A 26,267-nucleotide genomic window follows, 5' to 3' on the forward strand; every position below is an offset into this window, starting at 1 on the left:
TATGTCCAGTCAACAATTTAATCCATCTACCTGTACAGACCATCATGGATTGCTTATGATTCTAAATAACCTCTTTTATTAAGCAATCGTCGCCATCCGATCAATGGCTTGGAAACGACGACGGCCATAACAAAGAAGGCCAAATCAAGGCTGCAATGGATCATCTGATCAGTGCGATTTTTGCATGGTGGCCAGAGAAATATGATCTGGACATAATCGAAAGTTTAGATCGACTGGTCTGTCTTACTCCCATTAATTTTTACATTAATCATGCTTGAGTCGACCAAGTCAGCAAGCCAACTTGATGAGTCTGGCCAAGTCATAACCGAGTCGAGCTCACTCGGAAGTTTCTTGGGGACTCAGGCTCAAAATCTAATCGAGTTGAGTTGACTCAGCCGAGTTTCAAGTTGAATCATTGAGTTTAAGAACTATGCCACTAATCACATGAAGATGTATTTAGAATCAACAAAAATAAAAATAAAAAACATATATTTCCATATATAACGGGTTTTAACCATAACTGTAAGTTTCTGCAACCATGTTTATAAGTAGTATTCAACGTATAAGAAATAGTAGATTACCAGTATTGGTGTATAAAGAATACACCGATATGATAGTGATCAGGCAGTGGAGCCCAGCAGCTGCTCAAGTACAGAACCTGCTCGTTGGACACCAAAAATCGATCACAGTCGGATTCGGATCCGACGGTTGAGGATATAACACAGCACTCTTATTAATTTAGCCACTAGAATAGGCAGTAGATCAGACTCAAGCGTATATACCCAAATGCAGGAGCCTCTTACGCTGTTGAAACATTCTCCGGTGGCCTCGGTATCGCCTGCCATCCTGTACAAATTTGGAGAACCTCTTTCAGACCCACCGACGGAGCTTCCATAGTCAATGTCGAGCAGCATTCGCTTGCCTTAAACACAGAATCCACGCCAGGCCCGGTGACTAAACAAGGTTGAGAACCGTTTAGGAACAGATCACCTTCAGACCTTACCCACCCAGATGCAGCCTCTTCACAATCAGCTGCCTGCACCAGCATCACAATACCCCACCACTTCAGTCTCACCATACAAACAGCTACGAGTAAAGTGAAAAAGCACTGACATGCAACCAAATATAGGAACTGGATTTTTCTTTTTTCTTTTTTCTTTTTTGAAAGATGACAAAAAAATTTTAAAAAATAAAAAATAAAATAAAATTATCAGGGAGGCTCACAAAACGAGCAAAAGAATACAACACCAACGACGCCAGATCAGGCCCAACTCACTAAGAAACTGGAGATTCTACTAATGATCTCCTCATCCCTAGGCTGGATAAGAACTGGAATTATCAGGCCCAACTCACTCGGAATGCAACTATAATGGAGGACATGCAAAGTTAATCAATTCTATGCATGTGGCAGCCAATCAGATCAACAGTCTAGATTATGGAACAACGGGTCCCACATGTATGGAATTCCAATCACACAGAACATAAACATGACACTTTGCATATGAATATGAACCAAGCCATCCATCAACAAACAGACTATTCTGGCAAGAATCATTAGAGAGGCACATAAGGGGCCCTGTACCTCACCAAATGTATGGTACGGTGAGATGCAGGATTCTGAACATGTTAGAAACGCAGTTCAGTGATCCAGACCATTGATATGATGGCCCCACATTGAAGGAGGATGGAATTCCATGTTGGGCATAATCTCCCAGACTCTTGATCGTTGGCCTATTTTCCATTGCGTGTGGATAACTGCCGTCTTCTTTTCTTAATCCCCTATTTGTAGACCGGAGGTTGACCTCAAATCTGGGAGATTTTGAGGGCAACCCATACACGGTGGATTGACAGATCAACAGTCCGGATAACCAAATCATGGGCCTCATATATATGGAATTCTGATCTGATGCTCGGGACTATAATTCTGTTCAAACAAATATCACAGGTATAGTTCTCTTACAAACTCTATGCCCCGACCAGCAAACCATCCATTCACAAATCTCCAACATCCGATGAAAATTGCATCAGGTATCTATCAATATCAGACAAGAATGTAGAATCTGCCTCCTCGCGTAAGTAATGAGTTTTACATTCAAGACAACCGTCTCTCAACCCAGAAATACTAGAAAGCTCTCTCCTTCTACCATCATTTTTATACAAAAGCAGCCACTCTTCCTTATTGGACCACTTAACAGTTTAACAACTAGCTTTCAGAGACTCATGATTCAAATGACTGCTCTTTTCCCTATTAGGTCCACCCCATGCCAAGTGACTAGGACATATTCGAAGAAACTTTAGAAGATTACCCAGCCACAAACTATAGTTACGTACAATGGAGATAGATGCCTGTATCTAAGCAACAGCCTATATCAAACAGTTAGTGATGTTTGGCAAGGTTAAGGTGAACCGTCACAACAGCTGAGATGGAAGAAGAATAATCCCACTGACCGATAACTCAGTGCCTAATTGGACCTTTTGGAACCCTGGTGTTGGAGCTTGCATTTGTCTTTTTGATTAACCTTGTTAGGCGAGAAACTAGTTCCAAATTCCATAGAGTTAAAAAAGGGAAGTCCCATGCAAAACTCCTCAAGTAGTTAAACTTTTTTACTTTTTTTAATTAAAATATGATTAAGCACAAAGGAAAACTACAGGCTCTCTTCAAAAACAACAGACAAAATCAATTAGTGACCAACCGCCTATTTTATGATATGATCTGCACACCACTTTATGAAGAATCTACTATTTGGTCCATATATAGGAGTTGCTTGCTTTCTATTTGTTTCTTAATCGACTTTTTATCTCCACTTTCTGCCTGCCATATTATACTTAAAACTATACATCATTAATAGATAGAAACCAAGCAAATAGAAGCCCTTTCACTGTATATTTTAAATGTGCATGAATTCCATCTTATGTCCTACAATAACGAGCATATAGAAGAAGTTAATGTGCAAATATGGTAAAAGCATCAACTGAGTTACCTTCTCTGTCGTATATCTAAATACCTCCTTCTTCTTCCCAGCTTCATATATATTACACTGAGAAAGAATCTGGAAAAAAAAAAAAAAAAAAATTGCCAAAAGAAAAATAAATTCAAACCTGAAAAGTTAGAAAAAGAAGAAAAAAAAATAAAAAATGAGTGCTTTATACTTTCATGATCAAATGGTTTTTAAATGTATTGGAACCTGAGATTCTACGCTGGCGCACACAGCATATATACCCCAATTCCTTGTGTAATTGTTGTATAAATGAACTTTTGCAAATCTAACACGAGGATGCCGCTGCATAGTCCCGTCAAAAAAACAATGATGAATCGTCACCCTCATGCATCTGTCTCCAGTGTGTGTAGGATCTGCTCCAATAAGCATCGTTTTATCATGCTGTGCAAAGTGACATCTGTTGGTATAAATCATTGAATCTGATTAGCATTGAATGTTCGCTCCAAGGTAATAAAACTCGTTGAAACAAAGTCAACTTGGAGAAAAGATGTGACAACTCAGGAAAAAAAAAAAAGCATGTAGAGACACAGGGCAAACCGAGTTGCACCCCAGAAACATTTATATGTTCCTAGTGAGATACTGCGCAACACAACTGTTCCACCCACAGCAGAACAAGTTGTAGTGGTTTCGGCTCCTGAGCTTACATGGTACTCCCACTGAGACATGTCTGCTCGAAATGAAAGCCCTGATGGCTGAGGACAGCACAATTAGCTAACAAGCTATTGCATATTACTCACCTTGAAACAGTAATGTCTGTGCTTTCTCGTGTAATATCAATCAGTCCATCATCGTAACCACACAGGCTGCAACGGTCTATCCATATGTGCCTTGACTTGGTCCTTATTTGAATGCCATCAACATCATGTCCTCTACCACCTTCAAATTCCAGGTTGCATACAATGACATATTCACATTCCTTCAGCCGTAAACCGTAAACCGTTGCCCATCAGTTTTATCCTCTGCCCACGGCCATCGATTGTCTTATAAGATGATACATTTAAGTAAGAAATGAGATGAATGGTGCCAGAAACTTCAAAAACTATCCAACGTGGTTCTTGTATACGACACCCAGCACGAAGTGATCCATTTCCATCATCTACATAAAAAGAAAATAACAAATTAACCTAAGCAAGACAGCCAAAAGCTAATACGGTAGATATCACCTTGTTGCTGGAATCGATACGGGATGCTGCTAGAAACAAATGCAACAAAAGTCTGGGTTTAAAAACTTACTAGAGCTAACGAAATGCACAAAATGGGTAGTGAGAGAAAGGCACTTTTTAGGGGGCGCATGAGTTTCATGAATGAAGTTCAATAAAGACAAACTAGTAACCACCAAACACAGACTTCTAAAAGGAGGATTGTTCAAAGGAATACTACAATGTGTGTTTTGCACCATTGCTTAGCCGGCAGGGCTTTCAACAGCTCGAGTTTGAGTTTATTGCTGTTGTACCCATAGTAGGACCCGCCTAATGGGGTCGGTCAGGTTCAGCTCTGGTACCATATTCAAGATACCAGGCCCAAACCAAAAAATAAGTTTGGGTATCTTTCAGGTACCTATAAAAGAGAGAGAGAGAGAGAGAGAGAGAGAGAGAGAGAGAGTTTTTTGAACATCAAGCAAGATGAAAAAGCAAAGATACAAAACCAATGATCGAGAAAGATAAATTACTATGCTATGCTATATATAATATTAACATGAAAGATTAAATCGGTACTTGACTGGTACCCAACTACGTAAAAAATGGTTCCAGTGTTAGGATCAGACCTGTTTAAATCAGGTCGGGTATCTCGCATGCCTATGATCTGGGTACCCATTGACAGGCCTATTAGATGGTGGTGATTCATCCATGGTACATGTCAGTGTACATGTGTGTCAACTGCCACTCATCCAAATACCACATCACATTGCAGTCCTAACCAACAATTGATGGCCATCAAACGGACAGTAAAAAGGGCAAACAGTCCAAATTGAACAGGCTATTATAACATGGATATGATCATCCAATTGCGATATATTTAATAAATGCTACATACACAATGTGGCCCACGATTTGGATGGTTTTCAATTGGTTACGTGTATGAATTAGTCAATGACTCGCCACCATTAAAGAAATGGTGAAAAAATCTGAATAATAGCACAGCCCAAGTTGAAAAGGCAAATGCATATTTAAGGCGATGAAGTTGTAGTTTAGAAACACGATCTTACATGGGAACCACTTCCTTGCCATTTCCACGAAACAATTTAGAGAGAAAAGGAAAAAAATAGAGCATCCAAGACTCGGCCGACTGACACTGGTAGCTAAGTTGCAGATGACAGACCAAAATCATGGTACATTTGCTGTTGAATTAATGCACTTTTGTGAAAAGGTTCATGTCTCTTTGTTGAAGAGTCACATGTCCCTTAGTTGAAAAGGTTCATGTCTCTTTGTTGAAGAGTCATGTCCCTTAGATTTTTTTTATACTATAAATTTGTGTATGGATTTCATTTTCATATATGAAGAAGTACTACAACAAAAATTAGTTTTCTCCTATTCCCTTCTAAGTTATTTTTACTAAGTAAAAAGGCTACAATAGCCTACAAACTGGTATCAGAACTTAGTTTCGGGTCTTGACTGGGTGTTAGAAACTTCTACAAAAGTAGAATCAATGGCAACGAATGGTGCGATGATTCATCCCGCAATTCCCATTTTTGGAAGGAAGAACTTTGATCATTGGAGCATCAAAGTGAAGACCTTGTTCCAATCTCAAGGGCTATGGGAGATTGTTGAAACCGGTTATCCAACTACAATCGATCTCACATCTCTCTCAGTCATACAACAAGAACAACTGAAGGATAATAAGAAGAAAGATGCAAGGCCCTCTTCTTCATCTAACAAAGTGTCTCTGATTCTATCTTCTCTAGAATCATTCCATCTCAAACTTCAAAGCAAGCTTGGGACACTTTACAACAGGAGTTCAAAGGTACGTCTAAAGTGATTGCCATCAAGTTATAAACTCTACGGAGGGAGTATGAAAATCTGAAAATGAAAAACTCAGAAAAGATGAAAGATTATCTTTCATAAGTGATTGAAGTAGTGAATCAGATTAGGATCTATGGAGATTCTATTTCTAATGAAAAGGTGGTTCAGAAACTTTTAATAAGCCTCTCTGCAAAATATGATGTTGTTGTTGCTGTAATAGAGGAATCTAAGGACCTTTCAACCTTATCATTAGTTGAGTTGATGGGCTCTTTAGAATCACATGAACAAAGATTGTTGAGGCGTGAAGAAAAATTAGTTGAAAGTACATTTCAAACAAAACTTTCAATTGGTTCACAAAGTTCTACTGAGAAGACACAAGCTGGTCCAGGAAAGAATTAAGGCAATTACAAGAAAGGTGGAAAATCGATGCAAGGGAAATGGCAAAATCGAAACAAAGGTAAAATTTCAAATCTTACCTGCGATGTTTGCAAAAAGTCTGGCCATATTGAAAGTGAGTGTTGGAATCGAGGCAAACCTCAATGTTTTAACTGTAAAAAGTTTGGACACGTAAAGAAGGATTGTTGTTTCAAGGACAATCAGCAAGCTACAAACTTCTCTGAAGAAAAAGTTGAAGAAAACATGTATTTTGCATGTTAATACTCACTCACTCAAACTGAAGACATATGGTACTTGGACAGTGGATGCAGCAATCATATGACATGTGATGATCAGATATTCACAAATATCGACTCATCCGTCAGATCTTAAGTCTGTATGGGAAATGGTGTTATTGTGGAAGCAAATGGAAAAGGGACAATTGTTGACATGTGGAGCCAGATCTGGGGGACGACGCACGACCGGTCGTGGTCCCTGCTCGACCGGTCGTGAGGTCCGCTTGACCGGTCGTGATCAGTAGTGGACCGGCTCGACTCAAAGTCCAGCGAGCATCGATTTTTGGGTCCGAGGTGCTCGACCGGTCGTGGGATCCACTCGACTGGTCGTGTAGTCCGCTCAACCAGTCGAGGTTAAGTAGATTCGTTTCCGGATTTGATGCGGACTGCAGAAAATTGAGTCACCTTTTACAAGGGTGTGAAAGGGAAGTTGTCAAAACTATAAATTGGGGTCCCTAGGGCTATTCTAAAGTGAAGGTGAATATTGAGAAATAATTCTAAGGTGTGGGAAAAGGGCTTTCTCTGTTTTTCCAAGGGAGAGGTTAGTGTTTTACCTTATAACCTTTGTTATTCTTCATAGTAGAAATTTGTATCTGTGGTTTTTTACCCTAGTTTAGGGTTTTTCCATGTATATCTTGTCTTGTGGTTTGTTTGGATTGCTTTGATCTATTTCTAGCTTATATTTCTTCTTGTTTATCGTTTGTGGGTGAGACCGAAGATTAGATCTCGGTTTATTGAGTTGTTGGCGTGCTGCGCAACAACTGGTATTAGAGCTATTAGTTTAGTTCTATTAGGAGCAATGGCGGAAGAATGGAAGACTAAAATTGAGAAGTTAGATGGTTCAAATTTTATCTTCTGGAAGATGCAGATGGAGGATTATCTATATCAGAAGGACCTATATATTCCTCTAGGAGGAAAAAAGAAGAAACTAGAAAAGATGACAGATGATGAATGGTTTTTATTGGATCGGAAGGCTTTAGGAATGATCAGACTCTCTTTGTCTAAGAGCATCACCTTCAATATATCCAAGGTGAAAACTACAAAAGAATTAATAAAAGCCCTAGCCACCATGTATGAAAAACCATCAGCATCTAACAAGGTTCATCTTATGAAACAGTTATTTAACATGAAGATGTCAGATGGTGGGAGTGTGGCTGAACATCTAAACGATTTCAATACAGTCACGAGCCAGTTGGAATTCTTTGGCATTGTTTTTGAGGATGAGGTCAGGGTGTTATTGATCTTGTCCAATTTTTCAGACAGTTGGGATGGTTTGGTGATTGCTGTGAGTAATTTTTCAGGGTCGACAAAGCTAAAATTTGATAATGTGGCCGGTCTAATTCTCAGCGAAGAATCTAGAAGAAAGGCATCAGGAGTTTCAGGGGATTCAGGGAATGCTCTAAACGTTGAAGGAAGATGAAGATCGTTGAACAAATAAGGTAATAAACACGGGCGTTCTAAGTCGAGGAAGAAGTCCAAGGGATCAAAAGACAAAGATGGGTATTGGCATTGTGGGAAGAAGGAGCACATGAAACGTGATTGCATGACACTTAAGAAACAAGAAGGAAGCTCTCAAGGCAGGAAGGATTCAGTGAATCTATCTGAGGAGAATGACATAGAGGCGTTGATCTTGTCTCTTGATGTGAGGAATGAGTCTTGGGTTATAGACTCGGGTGCTTCGTTTCATGCCACTTTGTGTAAGGAAGTTCTGCATGACTATGTGTCAAGTGACTTTGGGAGAGTCTACCTGGGTGATGATGAGCCGTGCAGTATTGTTGGAATGGGAGATGTTCATGTCAATCAGAAAGATGGAACGGCTTAGAAATTGAAGGATGTCAGACATGTACCGAGTTTGAAATGAAACTTGATCTCAGTGAGGCAATTGGCCGATACCGATTATGTGACAACATTTACTAGTGATTCTTAAAAGATCACAAAAGGTATCTTGGTGATATCTCGAGGCAAGAAGGAAGATACTTTATATGTGACTTCAGGATCGTATAGTTCACTCGCAGTCACATCAACTGGAGTGAATGGGCAGTTATGACATCAGATGTTGAGACATATGAGTGAAAAGGGGATGAAGGTGCTATTGTTAAAAGAGAAGCTACCAGGGCTAAAGTCTATTGACTTGGAATTCTACGAGGACTGCGTGTATGGCAAGCAAAAGAGGGTAAGCTTCAAGGTACTTGATCGATTCAATATGGGAGGTGCTAAGCCGGTTAGGACTCTATTAGCCAACCACTTCAAGTCATCTAAGGAGCAAGGTGCAAAGACGCAAGAGAAACGAGACTACATGGCTAAAGTCCCATATGCGTCAGCTATTGGGAGTCTCATGTATCCTATGGTGAGCATGAGGCCAGACATTGCTCAAGCAGTGGGAGTTGTTAGCAGGTTCATAAATAACCCTGGAAAGGAACATTAAGAAGCTGTGAAGTGGATCCTTAGATACTTGGTAGGTACTAAGGATGTAAGGCTGTGCTATGGTGGATCGGAAATCAAGTTACAAGGCTACGTGGATTTAGATTTGGCATGAGATATCGACAGCAGAAGAAGCACTACATGTTATGTCTTTACTCTGGATAGTGCTGCAGTCAGTTGGGTCTCTCAGTAACAGAAAATAGTATCCATCAGTACGATAGAAGTAGAACATGCTGTGGCTACAGAAGCATGCAATGAGATGGTGTAGACGCAAGGTTTCATGGAAGAGTTGGGTAAGAAGCAAGCATATTGCAAGTTGTACAGTGACAGTCAGAGTGCAATACACTTGGCTAAGAATTCAGCCTTTCATTTAAGGACTAAGCACATTGCCATCAGATATCACTTCATACATTCATCACTGGAAGATGGATCGATTGCTCTGGAGAAGATTCATACAAGTGAGAATCCTGCGGATATGCTGACCAAGGCGGTCACACGAGAGAAGTTGAAGCTCTGTTCATCTTTGATTAGTCTTTAGGCTTAAAGATGGGGAGGTGGTATATTTCAGATGAAAAAGACAAAGGTTTATTGCGATGTGTCTCCAAGTGAAAGATTGTTGAGATGTGGAGCCACATCTGGGGGATGCACGACCGATCGTGGTCCCTACTCGACCGATCGTGGGGTTTGTTCGATTGGTCGTGATCGGTCGTGGACTGGCTCGACTCAAAGTCCAGTGAGCATCAGTTTTTGGGCCCGAGGTGCTCAACCCGTCGTGGACCATGCTCAACCGGTCGTGCGATCCGCTCGACTAGTCGAGGTTACGCAGATTCGTTTCCGGACTTGATGTGGACTGCAGAAAATTGAGTCGCCTTTCACAAGGGTGCGAAAGGGAAGTTGCCAAAACTATAAATTAGGGTCCCCGGGGCTATTCTAAAGTGAAGGTGAATATAAAAAAATAATTCTAAGGTATAAGAAAATGGTTTTCTTTGTTCTTCCAAGGGAGAGGTTAGTATTTTGCCTTGTAACCTTTTTTATTCTTTATAGTGAAAGTTTCCATCCGTGGTTTTTTACCCTAGTTTGGGATTTTTCCACATATATCTTGTCTTGTGGTTTGTTTAGATTACTTTGATCTGTTTCTAGCTTATATTTCTTCTTGTTTATCATTTGTGGGTAAGACCAAAGATTGGATCTCAGTTCACTACGTTGTTGGTGTGCTGCGCAACAACAATTGCCATTGAAACCAAGAAAGGGGTCAAGTATATAAAACATATTTTACTTGTTCCTAACTTGGATCAAAACTTGCTAAGTGTTGGGCAACTTGTTCAAAATGGGCACTCTATATTCTTCGAAAATGATTCTTGCATTATCTATGACAAGAATGGCACAAATCAAGTGATTACTAAGGTGAATATGGAGAAAAATCGTAATTTTCCTATTTAGTTGCAATATTCGATTGATTATGCACGGAAAGTCGAGACACTTGATGAATCTTGACTTTGGCATAAAAGACTGGGGCATTTGAGCTTTCATGGATTGAAGTTGATGGATTAAAAGAATCTGGTAGATGGTTTACCATCTATCAAATTTTAAAATGACATTTTCTCGGGTTGTGCATTGGGAAAACATCATCCTTTACCTTTCTCAAGAAGCGCATGGAGAGCAAAGGCGCCCTTGGAGTTGATCCACACTAATATTTGTGGAAAAATGCAAACTCCATCACTTAGTGGAAGCTTGTATTTTATCATCTTTATTGATGATTATACAAGAATGATGTGGGTGTACTTCATAAAGCAAAAGTCAGAAGCTCTTTCGATCTTCAAGGGATTCAAATCACAAGTTGAGAGACAAAGTGGCCTCAAAATCAAGATGCTAAGAAGTGATTGTGGCAGCGAGTATGTCTCTTAGGAATTTGAGACATATTGTGAAGAAGAAGGAATCGAGAGGCAACTGACTGTTGCTCATACACCTCAGTAAAACGGCATTGCAAAACAAAAGAATAAAACAATTGTCGAAATGGCTCGTTTTATGTTGAAGGAGAAAGGCATCCCAAATACTTTTTTGTTAAAGCTGTGTCTACAACTGTTTACTTGCTTAATCGGAGTCCTACAAAAGCTGTGGATGGCAAAACATCGATTGAAGCATGGTCAGGTCACAAGCCTCCTGTAAAACATCTCAAAATTTTCAGTTGCATTTGTTATATTCATATTCCATCTCAAAAGTATCAAAAACTTGATGAAAAATTTGAAATTTGCATTTTCATTGGTTATAATACTTTATCAAAAGGTTATCGAGTATATAACCTTAAGACGGGGAAGCTAATGATTAGTCGAGATGTTTTGTTTAGTGAAAGTACAGGATGGGACTGGAAAAAGAAAAATATGCAAGAACAAGCCGTTCTTATACAAGAAGATGAGCCGAAAAGTACTCAAGATGTGGAAGAAGAAACAGAAGAAGAAAATGATGAAGAAGATGATGGACTCACAACTCCATTCTCTTCACCAGAAGCTACTCCATCTGCATCATCAAGTTCTCCATCAACAAGTTCAAGTATTTCATCTGAATCGCCCTCGAGAAAAATGAAGAGTCTGAGAGACATATATGAGCGTTGCAATTTTTCGGTTATAGAACCGGAAAGCTTTGAAGTTGCAGCTCGAGAAGACAATTGGGTAAAAGCTATAGAAGAGGAAACTTGCATGATCGAGAAGAACTCTACTTGGGAGTTAGTTGATCATCCAAGCGGCAAAGATGTTGTTGGAGTAAAATGGGTTTACAAGTCTAAACTCAATTCAGATGGCTCAATCCAAAAATATAAGGCAAGGCTCCTTGCAAAAGGTTGTACACAACAACCAGGCATCGATTATAATGAAACCTTTGCACCGGTTGCTCAATTAGAGACTATACGAACCCTCATTGTACTTGCAGCTCAAAGGAAGTGGTCCATTTTTCAGCTTGATGTCAAATCAGCCTTCTTGAATGGTGTCCTCGATGAAGAAATTTATGTTGCTCAACCACAAGAATTTGTAATGGAGGGCAAAGAAGATAAAGTCTATCAGTTGAAGAAAGCATTGTATGGACTAAAGCAAGCACCGCGTGCTTGGTATAGCCAAATCGATGGTTATTTTGTCAAGAATCAGTTTCATCAGAGCAAGTGTGAGCCTACCTTATATGTCAAGACTGAAGGTACATCTATTCTCATCATAACATTGTATGTTGACAATTTGATACTCATGGGAAATGATCATAGTATGCTCCATCAGTTCAAACTCCATATGATGAAGACATATGAGATGAATGATCTTGGCATGATGCATTATTTTTTGGGAATAGAAGTTTCTCAAGACGAAAATGGAATCTTCATTTCTCAAAAAGGTATGCTGAATCTATTCTTGCAAAATTCAACATGGAAGGATGCAACCCAGTTACTACTCCTCTTGTAGTAAATGAGAAGCTGATAAAAGACGATGGTTCAAAAAAGGTGGATGAATCATTGTGCAGAAGTATCGTTGGAAGCCTCTTGTATCTCACTACTACTAGGCCTGATATTATGTTTGCTGCAAGTTTACTCTCGAGATTCATGAATTGTCCAAAGCAAACTCACTTAGGAGTTGCAAAAAGGGTGTTACGATACATCCAAGGATCGTTGGATTATGGAATCATGTATACTCCTATTCCAAACTCAAAATTGGTAGGATATACAGATAGTGATTGGGTAGGATCCATAGATGATATGAAAAGCACATCAGCATACACTTTCTCTCTTGGATCCGGGATATTTTTTTGGGCATTAAAGAAACAAAGTACCGTTGCTCAATTTACAGCAGAATCAGAGTATGTGGCGGCATCTCTTGCAGTTTCTCAAGAAATATGGTTACAAAGAATTCTTGAAGATATTGGCGAAAAGAAAAATGAAGGAGCTACCATATATTGCGACAACATGTCAACCATTTCAATTGCAAAAAATCTAGTATATCATAACAAGACGAAGCATATTGCTATTAAGCATCACTTCATCCGTGAAGTTATTGAGAGTGGCGAGATCAAGTTGACGTATTGCAAGATGAAAGAACAAATGGCTGACATATTCACCAAGGCACTCCCTAAAGAAAGTTTTTGTCATCTTCGAGAGATGTTGGGAGTAATTCAGAAAGTGCATTTAGATGGAGTGTTGAATTAATGCACTTTTGTGAAAAGGTTCATGTCTCTTTGTTGAAGAGTCACATGTCCCTCAGTTGAAAAGGTTCATGTCTCTTTGTTGAAGAGTCATATGTCCCTTAGTTGAAGAGGTTCATGTCTCTTTGTTGAAGAGTCATGTCCCTTAGTTTTTTTTTTTTACTATAGATATGTGTATGGATTTCATTTTTATATATGAAGAAGTACTACAACAAAAATTAGTTTTCTCCTATTCCCTTCTAAGTTATTTTTACTAAGTAAAAAGGCCACAATAGCCTACATTTGCAACAACAATGGAAATCAATAAGAAGTTGTCGTTAATGAGCTTAACTATGTGCAATATAGTGACTACTTAAAGGCATGAAGTGATATGAAGGGGTGACTATGAAGCAGGGAGTGATCATCTCTCGCATCTATAATTGAGCTCATCTCATCGTTAACAGATGGGGAATTCCTCTCTCCCAGTCTGATTCAACGAGCAGGGTGCTTAAGGCTATGGGCATTCTAGTGCCTACCCAGCCTAGATGTTCATCCTAGGTGGTGATTTGGAAGAGCAGAAATTTGAAAGACCAAAACTTTGGAAGAGCAGAAATTTGGCGAGATATAAAGGGTTGACTATGAAGCAGGGAGTGATCATCTCTCGCATCTATAGTTGGGTTCATCTCATCGTTAACAGATGGGGAATTCCTCCCTCCCGGTCCGATTCAATGAGTAGGGTGCTTGAGGCTATGGGCATTCCAGTGCCTACCCAGCCTTGATGTTCATCCTAGGTGGTGATTTGGGGGAAGCCCCCGCTGGGCTGGGTCAAATTAAACATTGATGGTTCTGCTAGGGGTAATCCAGGTGTGGTTGAGGGGGAGGAGTCTGCAGAGGCGAGAGGTGTGAGTTCCTCTTTGGGTTCCACACGGGCTATGGCGTTGCCTCCAATACTTGGGCGGAGCTTCAGGCGATTCATGATGGGCGTCAGCATTGCCTTCATCTGGGGTACCCCAATATTCTTGTCGAATTTGATTCGCTCCTCGTCGTGAACTTCCTCTCGGGTCATGCTGTTCCCGGTTGGAAATGGAAAGGATGGATAGATAGAATACACAACCTCTCCAAAGCTAGAAATGTAAAATTTGTTCATACTCTTAGAGAAGGTAACGGACCAGCGGATGCCTTGGCCAAATTGAGGAGCCAATGTCAAAGGTCGAGTTTGTTTTTAGATCATTCCAACCTCCCTCCAATGGTTAGAGGCCTACTCTTCCTTAACAGATTGGCCCTAGGCTCGGTGAGGAGGGGGACGTACGATCTACTCCCCTGCGCTCCCTCCTTTTTTTTTCTTTTATCTTCTTTGCCTTACGATAGGCTCCCCTCGCCTTTTTGTCTGTGGGAACCCAAATCCTGGTTGATGCGAGCCAGTTTTGTAAATCCTTTTAGGGAAATGAATTCTTCCTTTTCCAAAAAAAAAAAAAAAAAAGGCATGGGATTGATTGTCAGTCAAAATGTTGCTGCTCACATCACGCTCGTTGTGTGAGACTTTTTTATTTAGCCTTGAGATTGATTGAGTAAAGGCATGGAATTGATCGAGGAAAACCCCCATGGTCACCGCACTTTAAAGAGAGGGCCCTCACTGAGAGACACGGTATAGTCCCTTTTTTTTTCTTTCATTTTTTTCTTCTTTTTTTTTTTCCTGTTTTTTTAGTACAACTTGTAGGATTAAAAAGGAAAATTCTTTACAGAGGTCTCCACCAATTCCATGTTCTCTTGTCTAAGTTTGTGTATGCCCATGTCCACAATCCACATGCATGCATGATCAGGAGAACCTACGTAACAAGACATCAATAATATCCCATGGAAATTCTTAGCCAAGCAAAACTGCAATTTTTACCTGGCCAGCTACTATTATGCTATCTATTCCATAAGTCCTGATAGGTCCCTAATGGCTGTTCGAGGAGCATTTTTTCCATAACCTAAAATGGCTCGTTAACGTATAATGGTTCCTGCTGGTACTATTTGATGGGGTTTTCCTCCTCAGGTCAGAGGAGATGAGGTGCGGTTCGGATGCCACAAACAGTGGAATCACCGCACTGCTCGACCAGTCGAGAGCACTGCTCGACCGGTCGAGTGAACAGTGCTCGACCAGTCGAGGGTCACTCGACTCAATGTCCAGCGAGCTCAGTGAACAGTGCTCGACCAATCAAGGGCCGGCTCGACCAGTCGAGTGAACAGTGCTCGACCAGTCCTACAGCCTGCTCAACCAGTCCTGGTTATGCAGATTTGAGTTCGATTTTGTGCGGGATGCGAAATTTTAAGGCGGTTTTAGCAAGGGTGTGAAAGAGAGTTTTCTAAAATATAAATAAGAGGTCCCTAAGGTTTTCTAGGGCATGCAAGAGGGTTTCCTAAAGCTTTGCAAGGGTTTGTTAAAGGGTTTAGGGCTATCAAAGGTGTGAGAGAGAGAGAGGAAGCTTATGGAAGGGAGGCTATGCTCGTAGAGGTGATCTACCATATCTTAGCGCTTCTACGTCCTCGTAATCGGTGAGATCTCTCTATTTTCTTTGTTTCTCTTATTATTTATCCACTCCTGCATGAGTGAAGAAGGTTGTAACGTTCTACTTCATAGTGGATTATTGATCTGGATGAGGTCCCGTGGTTTTTACCGCTTTGAAGGTTTTCCACGTAAAAATCTTTTATGTCATGTGGTTTATGCTTTGATTTATTTCATTGCTTTATTACCCCATAATTCTGGTTTGTTTTAGAAGGCTAGATCCTAAGGTTTTGTGCAAGGCCCCCAATAAAGTGGTATCAAAGCTAAGTTCATTGAACGGATTGGGATCGGTTCTTTTGAATTATGGAAGGTGGCTCATCAAGGATGAACAGCCTCAATGGCTCTAACTAAACCATATGGAAGACTAAGATGGAGGACTTGCTTTATTGCAAGGACCTGTATTCTCCAATTTTAGGCATATCAGTAAAATCCAAGGATATGTCTGATGACGATTGGAAGAAGTTGGACCGAAAGGCGGTGGGGTTTATTAGACAATGGTTGGATGATTTCATATTTCACCATGCATCTATAGAAACCTCAGCCTCTAACCTATTGCTGAAACTAGAAGGGTTGTATGAGAGGAAGACAGCCAATAATAAAATCTTCCTGATAAGACGAGTTATGAATCTCAAGTTCAAAGATGGCGATTTTGTGGCCAAGCACATGAATGAGGTCAGTAATATAGTGAACCAACTCTCCGCTATGAAGATGGTCCTGGAAGATGAATTGAAGGCTTTGTTATTGCTTAGTTCATTGCTTGACAGTTGGGAGACATTAGTAGTGTCTCTAAGTAACTCCATACCAAACAGAAAGATTTTCATGGAACAGGTTACTGGCCATCTCTTCAATGAGGAGACAAGGAGGAAGTCTCAAGGGTCTACTCAGCAAAAAGCCCTTGTGACACGGGAACGGGGGAGAGGAAAGAACATGAAGGGCGAGAAGGCCCGAGATAAATCAAGAGGCAAGTCGAGTACTGGGAAGGATGTTGAATACTGAAATTATGGCAAGAAGTGCCACTATAAGCATGAATGTCATAAAAATAAGAACGACAAGAAAGGAAAAGGAAAAGAGAAGGAAGATGAATCAGATTCCACTGCGGTCGCTTTAAATGGCAACGTTGTAGTTATTCTTTCAGCAGATCATGATGTTTATCTCACGGCTACGAGTCAACACACCGACTGGGTGATTGACCCAGAAGTTTCTTTTCATGCGACTCCATGTAGGGACTTTTTCACAAGCTACAAGTCAGGTGACTATGGGACGGTGAAGATGGAAAATTCTAACGTATTGAAGATCATAGGAGTCGGTGATATTTGTGTGAAGACCGATGTGGGCTACACATTCGTTCTCAGGGATGTGAGGCATATTCCAAACATTCACCTAAACTTGATGTCAACGGGAAGGTTGGATGATGATAACTATGAAAGCCGATTTGCTAGTGGGCGCTGTAAGCTCATCAACGGTTTGTTGATCGCAGCCAGAGGAAAGAAGTGTTGTATCCTTTACAAGGCAAGTGTCAATGTGTGCAAGGGTGGGTTGAACGCAGTGGAAGAGCCAGCTATTGACATGTGGCACGGGCATCTAGGCCACATGAGTGAAAAAGGGCTTCAGCTACTAGCGAGGAAGCGGCTCCTTCCAGATGTGACAAATATACCTCTTAAAACTTATCTTGATTGTTTATTAGGGAAACAACATAGAGTTTCATTCGTTAAAACTGCTTCTCATGTTAATAAAGTGCTTGCATTAGATTTGATTTATTCTGATGTTTGTGGTCATATGAGAACAAAAACCTTAGGTGGGGCATTATATTTTACCACTTTTATAGATGATGCATCTAGGAGGGTTTGGGTTTATGCTTTGAAATCCAAGGATGAGGTCTTTTGTGTGTTTAAATTGTTTCATGCTATGGTCAAGAGAGAGATAGGCAGATCATTGAAGTGCATCCGCACTGACAATGGTGGTGAATACATTGGCGACTTTCATGAGTATTGTAAGTCCCTGGGTATACGGCATGAACAGACGGTTCCCAAGACCCCCAAAATAATGGTGTGGCTGAGCGAATAAATCGCACTATTATAGAGAGAATCAAATACATGTTATCCCATGCGAAGTTGCCCAAGACGTTATGGGGAGAAGCAATGCACATAGCAGTGTATCTGATAAATAGGTCTCCATCAGCCCCGTTGAATGGAGAAGTACCTGAGAAAGTGTGGACTGGACAGGATCCATCGTACAGTCATCTCAGGGTGTTTGGATGTAAGGCATCTTTTCACGTACCAAAGGACAAGAGGTCCAAGCTCGATATGAAGATCAGGCAGTGTGTGTTCTTGGGGTACGGTGATGAAAAGTTCGATTACAGATTGTGGGATCCGACCGAGAAGAAGCTCGTCAGGAGCAGAGATGTGGTTTTATTTGAAGATCAGTGTATAGAAGACATTGGTAAGCCAAAGAAGAACCGGCCTAGTTCAGGTGAGCTAGAGGACATGGATCCGATTATTTCTCTCGTGATACCTGATAACGGGGGAGTACAGTAAGGTGTAGAGGATGAGGGAGTTCCTTTAAAAGATAGACTAGGGGAGCAGCCCCCACTTAATCCACCTATTGAGCCACAGGTGAGGAGGTCATCTAGGGACAGATAGTCATCGTAGAGGTACTCGTTACATGAGTACATTATGCTGACTGATGGGGGAGAGCCAGAAGATTATTGTAAGGCCCTAGCCGACAAGCATAAGGGGGAGTGGTTGAAAGCTATGTAAGAGGAGATGGAATCCTTGCATAAGAACCACAGCTATGATATAGTGAAACTACTTAAGGGCAAGAAAGCTTTGAGCAGCAAGTGGGTGTTCAGAAAGAAAGTTGAGCAGAAGAATTCACAGATAAGGTTCAAGGCCAGACTTGTGGTTAAAAGGGTTTGGTCAGAGGAAAGGCATAGACTTCGAGGGGATATTCTTACCAGTGGTGAAGATGACATCTAAACGGGTGTTGCTTGGGTTGGCGACTAGCATGGATCTAGAGATAGAGCAGTTAGATGTTAAAACTACTTTTCTCCATAGTGACCTGGAAGAAGAGAACTACATACACCAACCAGAGGGGTTCGAAGTCAAGGGCAAAGAGCATATGTGTGTGGGCTGAGGAAGAGCATGTATGGGTTGAAATAAGCTTCATGACAATGGTACAAGAAGTTCGACTCGTTTATGTTGAAGCATGGGTATGACAGAATGGAGTCGGACCACTATGTGTTCACACGCAAGTTCTCAAATGGTGATTTCTTAGTTCTTCTGTTATACATTGATGACATGTTCATCATGGGAAAAGACATCAAGAAGATCGACAAGTTGAAACAGGAGTTGGGTAAGTCGTTTTCGATGAAAGACTTAGGCCCGGCTAACAGATCCTAGGAATGGAGATAACCCATAACAGAAATAATAGGAAGCTTTGGCTGTCACAAGAGCGGTATATTGAGAAAGTCCTAGAGTGGTTCAATATGAATGCAGCAAAGCCAGTCAGTACTTCATTAAATTGTCACTTCAGATTGAGCGACAGGCAGTGTCCCAAGACAAAGGCAGAGGTGGAAGAGATGCAAAAAATACCCTACGCATCAGCAGTATAAAGTTTGATGTATGCCATGGTGTGTACACGCCCAGACATAGCATATGCGGTTGGTGTTGTCAGCCGGTATCTTGCCAATTCTGGTAAAGAACATTGAGCAACAGTAAAGTGGATACTACAGTATCTAAGAGGCTCATCCAGGTTAAGTCTATGCTATGGTGATGGTAAACCTGTGTTAGAGGGCTACACAGATACAGATATGGCAGGTGACATAGACTCCAAGAAGTCTACATCGGGGTTCATGTTTACATTTGCAGGGGGAGCGGTTTCTTGGCAGAGCAAGCTACAAAAGGTCGTAGCATTATCGACGACAGAGGCCGAGTACATTGCAGTCACAGAGGCATGTAAAGAGATGCTTTGGATGAAGAGGTTCCTAGAGGAACTTAGCTTGAAGCAGAAGCAGCACGTGATCTATTGTGATAGTCAAAGTGCTATACACTTGAGCAAGAATCCAAGTCAGCACTCCAAGTCGAAGCACATAGAGATTTGGTATCACTGGATCAGGGATACTTTGGAACAGAAGGTGTTACGGCTTGAGAAGGTCCACATGGACAATAATGGGTTAGACATGATAACCAAGGCTTTGCTCAATGGCAAGTTTGAGGTTTGTAGAAACCTGGCTAGCTTGAAGAATGTAAATTCCTCCTGAGTTGGAAAGGAGGAGATTTGATGGGGTTTTCCTCCTTAAGTCAAAGGATATGAGGTGCGGTTCAGATGCCACAAATAGTGGAATCACCGCACTGCTCGACCAGTCAAGAGCACTGCTTAATCGGTCGAGTGAACAGTGCTCGACCAGTCGAGAGCCGGCTTGACTAGTTGAGTGAACAGTGCTTAACCAGTCCTACAGCCTACTTGACCAGTCCTGGTTACGCAGATTTGAATCCGATTTTGTGCAGGATGTGGAATTGTGAGGCGGTTTTCGCAAGGGTGCGAAAGAGAGTTTCCTAAAATATAAATATGAGGTTCCTAGGATTTTCTAGGGCATGCAAGAGGTAATGCAAGAGAGTTTCCTAAAGCTTTGCAATGGTTTGCTAAAGGGTTTAGGGCTATCAAAGGTGTGAGAGAGAGAAAGAGAGAGAGAAAGAGAGAGAGGAAACTTGCGGAAGGGAGGTTATGCTCATAGAGGTGATCTATTATATCTCAGCGCTTCCACGTTCTAGTAATCGGTGAGATCTCTCCATTTTCTTTATTTCTCTTATTGTTTATCCACTCCTACATGAATGAAGAAGGTTGTAACGTTCTACTTCATAGTAGATTGTTGATTTGGACGAGGCCCCGTGGTTTTTATCTCTTCGAGGGTTTTCCACGTAAAAATCTCTTTTATCGTATGGTTTATACTTTGATTTATTTCATTGCTTTATTACCCCATAATTCTGGTTTACTTTGGGAGGCTACATATTAAGGTTTTGTATAAGGCCCTCAACATTGTTTTCTAATAGCCTTTAGCATTTTTGAATACCTTGCTGGTGGGCCCCCATTTTAAATAGATCATCCACCAAAAGTCCCTCCCATTAGAAACTCATTGCTAATTGATTGGTTGATCTTTCATTTGTTAATAGAACTATTGGCTAAATAGTCAATATGCAAACCCAATCTGATCGTTCAAAATCTCTAACCAAGGAGACTTTTCAGGCAATGGGGGATCATTGATGGGGCCCATCCAAATGACAGACTGCAATGTTGAAAGGTTGGTTCGATTTGTATGGCTGTTGGGCCCATATTTGCATGAAGCATGACAGAAAGAAGTAACATATTCAGATGCAGCAGCAGGGAAGTGTTTGTTTCAACATATTGTATGGGAAGTGTCAAGAGTATCAAATATATTAGAAATTCCATTTAAACTGAAGGAAAGATTTTTTTTAGAATTGCTATAAGACTAGCCATGTTATATGGGATAGAATCTTGAGCAGTTGAAGACATGTTAATAGGATAAGCATGGCTGACATGAGGATTTGCAGGAACTTAGGAGTAGCACTGATAGCTAATAAGATAAGGGAAAGTAGGCTTAGATGGTTTGGCCTTATGGAATAGAGACCAAGAAACAGACCAGTTAGGTGTGAGTTGGTTCAAGTTAAAGGCTCTAAAAATTAAGGGGAAGACCCAGAAAGATGTGGCCAAAGCCTGAAGATAGTAAGAAAAGACTTAATGTCCTATGGTTTAACTGAGGATATGGTTGATAGAGTGGAATGGCTGAACAAGATTCATGTAGCCGACCCCAATTAGTGGGGATGATGCTTTGATGATTATGATAATGTCATAATGAGGGATTATGACATTGCAGAATGATGAGTTTGTGTTCCGATCGAAGAGGAAAGAGAATTTATGGTTGAAATATTTTTAAACTTATAAAATTACTACCTGTTGGTGAGGAAAGGGGAGTTTATAGCAAGTCTCTTTCCCATTGCTCCATGCACCCAAACACAAGGAAGAAAAAAAAGAAGAAGAAGCACTGATTACTGAGCTCCCTGAACTAATCATTGCCTATCCAATCGTATAACCCACTTCTAGACTTAATCTTACCATCACCAGTGTCTTAAAATTCCAGTCCTGGAGCACAAAACAGACAGCTCTTGAAGCAGGGCATATAAGCAAACATCAAAGAGTGTGCAAGATTATTTTTATTTTTTTGAGTAACAAATAACAACAAAAATAATATTAAAATGGGAAATCAAGGAGAGCGAACCGGCTAAGAGCTTCAATCTCTAAGCTACTACTGCATAATTTTACCTAGAGCTAGGCAATCCTGACCCGATCCGACCAGATCCAACCCGATCTGAACCAATCCGACGGCCTGAATTGGTGCAGATCGAGTAGGGCAATCCAGATCCAAAAGATTTTTAGGTCAAGTTCGGATCCATAGGTCAAGTTCGGATCCATACCAATCCGAGCCGATCCGATTGGATCCGATCCGGACCGGGTTTCGTTACATATCATTTCTGCATTCAATACAAGGTAAGAGATTTGGATGCTTGGGGAATACCCACTTCCTCAAATCGGAGACTCTCTCGGTAAGTTTCTATCTCAACCTTTCCATAATGCAAAAGAAAACAAAGATACAAAAGACCCATTTCCGATCTTGATATATATGGTTTTATAGTGCTTCTTTTCCTACCAAGTATAAAAAGGAAAGCCCATTTCTCTCCTCTATTGATGCCTTTATTTTCTAATTGTATCAGTGCTTCAGATTACTGTTTATGCCTCTTTTTTTCTTCCAAAACTGAAAATCCAAAAGATCCTTTCCATAACTTGATTAATCTCATCATCTTTTTTTTTTTTTTTTTTTTTTTTTTTCTTTTTTTTTATTTTTTTTTTTTTTTTTTTTTTTTTTTTGCAGTGTTTCTTTATCCACCAAGCCAAGATTCTGTAATTCAAGTGACAGAACAACCTTTCAGTGCTTGCAACATCTCAGATCCCATTTTGCACATGGATGGTGGCAATTCGGTTTTTAATATTACTTCATTAGGGAAGTTTTATTTCACCAGTGGAGCACCTAGGCATTGCGAAAAGTCACAGAAGCTTGAAGTTTCTGTGTTTCCCACAAATGGTTCTTTCCCTCCCTCATATGCACCCACCAACCATGTTGCCTGCAACTTCACCTTCTTACTTTAACGTCTTCGGCTCAATCCCATCATCTTCCGCGATGTTACATAGCATTTCGGGTTTGGTTACAATTGCTATTGGATCAGCAATGATTATACTACTCATCTTCCGTAGAGGTTACTTGCCTTTCGAGGTAGATCAGACATGAAGATTTCTTTGATCCATCTCAATGGACGGTAAAGCTACCCTTCATTGACTGCAAATAGCCAACATGTCATATACATCATCCGATCCGTTGAAACGATTGGTCCCACAACGATGATCACTAGGAAAAAATTTAAATCTGGACCGATCCGAACAGTGCCCAATCCGATCCAACTCGGTTTTCTTGACCGAGTCGGACTCGGATCGGATCAAGTCATGTACATTTCGGATCAGTTCAAGTCAGGTGACCCGGACTCGATCCCGGATCAAATCGAGTTCGGGTTAGGTCATTCGAACTTCGGATCGGATCGAGTTGGGCCCAATCCGATCCTACTTTGACCGATGCCCAGCTCTTTGTTTTTTTTCAAGATCAAACGAAATATTAATCTGCACATCAACAATCTTATTTCATAGGATACAGCACAGATCCCACAGTTCAGCTCCATATAAGGCCCACTGAACGACATTTGCTGCATTCCCAATATGAAAGATCTATCATCCATAACTCAGTGAGTTTTCCTGATACATTGTCATCTCAAGCAAATGTACCTTGTACATGGAATGCATGCACATGAGCATCTGGCCTCTGGTGGCAGCCGAGTGTCTGTGCCTTCAAACCGCTTTCTGTAACGCAAACTAATAATTCATGCATTAACCAAAACACAGACAACATATGCAAATTCATGCACGAACACAACATAAATGCAGAAATCCATGCAGAAACTTCAACAAATTTCGATTCATGTGATAGTGAAGGATGCAGAATCCATGTCCAACATCCAAGAAAACCAAAATTGCAGAACATGGGAGTGTGGGGCCTACTATCAAGTGTCTATAGCTCAAAAATCACAATGACAATACCATCCTAATCATCTAATCAGCATTCACCAAAATCCGCCTTAAAGACCAAAAAACAGCCAAAGTAAAAGAAATGCCCCATTTCTTCCAGGTGTTAAGATTGTCCAATCAGTACAATTTTTGAAACAAAAACCATACATTGTGGGACCACAAAAGGGATGCTAATTTCGAGGTGTGGCACACCACTGACATTGGTGATGTGTTGACGTGGCAAAGTTCTATGCACCTCACCATGATGTATGTGTTATATCCACACCATCCATCCATTTTGCATGATCATTTTGGGGCATTAGCCGAAAAATGAGGCAGATCCAAAGCTCGAGCGGACCACACCACAGAAAGCAGCAGGGACAATGACGCCCACTGCTAAAACATTCCTAAGGCCCACCACGATGTTTATATGCCATCCAACCTGTTCATAAGGTCACACAGACCTGGATGAAGGGAAAGCACAAATATCAGCTTGATCCAAAACTTGTGGCCCACAAGAAGTTTTCAATGGTAGGCGCTCAATCCCCACTGCTTTCCATGGTTTGGTCCTCTTTTTTTAGCTCATACCGTAAAAATGATCTCGCAAAATGGATGGACGGTGTAGATATAACACATACATCGTGTTGGGCCCACAGAACTTGCCAAGTCAACACACCACCAAGGTCGGTGGTGTGTGTCACACCACGCAATCTGTGTCCCCACAAAAGAAACGATCTTTCCCCCAAAAGAAATTCTCCGTTAACCACAATCGAAGATCGCCACATGCGAATTCCCATCACCATCCGATCCTTATCAGACAGCAACAGTTTCAACCACAACGAATCAAACTTCCAACAAGATTGACAAAAGCGACAAAAAATACCAGCTAAAGAGGTGACGTGGTAGATGGATCCATGAAGACCTCCGATGGCGGAGCGGCCGAAGCCCTCAGCCTGCCCGGCGAGGGCCCGCAAGCTGTTGTCGACGTGGGCGTAAGGTAATCGGGCCATCGTTGTGGTAGCTGCTGTCGTTGAGGGAGTGTAGGAGGAGTTGGGACCGAGGGGAGGAGGAATATAAGTAGTAGGGGGCGTTGTAATGGAGGGTAGAGAAGAGACGTTTAGTGCTGTTATGGGGTTTATGGGAAGGATTTGAAGAGAAACAGACGTAACAAATACCCGTCAATGCCACCCTTATCCATAGCTCAGTTGGCAGACTGAGTGAAAGATACCTCGTTTCACCGCTGAGGTCTTGGTATCGATCCGTGTGTGAACTGACAGTGCGGTGTGCTAACGTCAATGCAGAGACCGGAAACACACGATCTCTCTGCTCTATCTGTCGGTGGTTTTGTTGCAGGAGTTCGTTTTGGCTCTATCGCGATATACGATCAGCGTCTGTCGCCTCCCACTGGGGCCCATGTGCTGAGATGTACCGATGATTTTGAACCGTTCGTATTCTCTTTACTACTACATATTAGTTATTTTTTCACACAATGATAGTTCACTAATGATCTTGACCTTTGATTTTAAGAGATGAATACAGGCCATTGAAAATCTTCTTTTCATTTACAATCTGTGATAATAAAAATCCACCGTTAAGATTAATTTTCTTATACTAGAAATTTTTGAATAGATTCCGTAAAACGAACGGTTCCGATCATCGAAATACTAAGTATGTGGGTTCAGCGATTGGAGACACACGCTGGATTACGAGTCGCAGTGGGGTAAAACGAACTTGGGAGCGGATTAGGTGTTTCTCTTACCGTATGGGCCCTACCTTGATAAATCTGGTTAAGTGTTTTGGACCACGTTGTAAAATGTCTGGAAAGATCGTAATAGGTTAGGATTCTAGAAAACAGGTGGATCCGTAATTCATGTGAGCCGTACCTCAAGAAACAGTGGGGATAGAATCCCTGGGTGACAGAAGTTTTGTATCAGGATCATATTTGTACGTAGAATCTGAGTGGTGATAACCTATCAACGGTGTGGATGGCATATAAATATCATGGTCAGCTCCGGAAGGTTTCAACGGTGAACTTTTCTATTACCTTTCTTTCATTAGTGTGGCCCACCTGTGTTTTGTATCTGCTTTATTTTTGAAATCATGTACTATTGTGGTTGTTTCAACGGTTTTCTGAGGTAGGGTCCACTCCAGATTTTAATCTACATCAATCTTTGGATCATAGCCTAAAATGATATCTCCAGGTGGATGAATGGTGTGGATACAACACATACATCATGGTGGGTTCACAAACTTGATGACGTCACTTCAACAGCTCGCTGACATATTTGTGGGCCCGGGCTCTGTGAGGCCCACCGTGGTGTAAATGTTTTATCTACAC

At 41.0% G+C, this 26,267-nt stretch overlaps 1 pseudogene; it reads right to left on the reverse strand.

Annotated features, from left to right (window-relative positions):
• Positions 1 to 769: 769 nt before the first annotated feature.
• On the reverse strand, positions 770 to 25,022 carry LOC131253041 (probable pectate lyase 4; annotated as a pseudogene).
• Between the last annotated feature and the right edge of the window lie 1,245 nt (positions 25,023 to 26,267).

This window comes from Magnolia sinica, chromosome 8 (assembly GCF_029962835.1).
Source record: "Magnolia sinica isolate HGM2019 chromosome 8, MsV1, whole genome shotgun sequence".
Classification (NCBI taxonomy): Eukaryota; Viridiplantae; Streptophyta; class Magnoliopsida; order Magnoliales; family Magnoliaceae; genus Magnolia; species Magnolia sinica.